Genomic DNA, 1,288 nt, shown 5'->3' on the forward strand with positions numbered 1-1,288 from the left:
AGTCTGGTGGTTTCGCTCACAGGTCATGTTTGCATAAACACCTGTTGCAGCAGGGCAGACGCGCAGACGAGGAGAGGACCTGAAGGACAGCTGTCTCGTCTGGCCTGCAGTGGGCAGCGGCTCTATGATGGATAGCACCGAGTTAAAACAGGTGTGCCATGGGAGTTCTTCACAGTGCGGCGTTCTCTCCTCTCCCCTGCACTCCTACCCATGATTCATGCAGCAAGGCAGAGAGATGCTCCGTAATAGGAAACATACCGCATGTTTCGGTATGCATGGCGTGTGCGAATAGTTTGGGTCATACTTGGGTTGCCCTGCCACTACCTCAGTTCTCAGCAGCTCTTCATCTCTTTATCGCTGTGATATAACGCTTCACTTCCCCCTGCGTATCTCTGGCACCCCTGCGCTGCATCTGTGTATTGCAGCTCTCGCCTCCCCCTCATTCTTAATGTGTTTGTGGCTCTCTCTCTTTCTCTCGCCAACACGCTCTCCATCTCCATTTCTAATTCCCTCTCTCTTCCACCTTCTCTTTCCCCGCTGATGAATCACCTTCCCCTCCCGTTGAACTCGACTGAATCCGAGGGAAGCAGTAAAGTAGCATCGATCAGCCCCACAAGCCACAGCAGTGAGACACGGAAACAACAAACCACGCTCCCGGCTGTGCACCAACGCACGCACACACGCACATGTTTCGGAGCATCTCACACACTCGTGAGTGTGTTTTACCGGGCACAGGGGAATACGAAAGGTCGCAAATCTCTTTGGGCCCAGTGTGTGATTTGCATGTCGTATGCAAATGGATGTGTCATTACATGACTATTCCGTTTCTATCCGTGCACCGGTACACGGTAGAAAAGGTGCACGCTCGTGTACACATGTGCAGAATATGTGCATTCAGCACATAAGGGAATCATAAATCAGTTCACATTCTTTTGGCCTATAAAATCTCGAACAGGGGAAAAAGCACATGGCTGAATTGCTGGCACTTGCAAAACACATGAAAGGTGCATCATCATTTTAACTTGTATAGAAGTGATCAATCAGTAATGCAGGTAGAAGTGAGACAAATACAACTTTTGAAAAGGTGTAAAAATCCAGTCTGTGAGTATTGAAAGCAGTGGTCAACAGTAATGACCAGTTGGGCTGGTAGTTTCAATTTTTTTTGGAAAAGTTGCTCCACCAATATTTTCACTGCCAAAAAAATAAATAACAATAATAATAAAAAAATATATATAAAAATATTATCGCGATTAATCGCATCCAAAATAAAAGTTTTAGTTTACATAAT

This window comes from Sinocyclocheilus anshuiensis, unplaced genomic scaffold, assembly GCF_001515605.1.
Source record: "Sinocyclocheilus anshuiensis isolate Anshui unplaced genomic scaffold, SAMN03320099.WGS_v1.1 scaffold67, whole genome shotgun sequence".
In the NCBI taxonomy this organism is placed as follows: Eukaryota; Metazoa; Chordata; class Actinopteri; order Cypriniformes; family Cyprinidae; genus Sinocyclocheilus; species Sinocyclocheilus anshuiensis.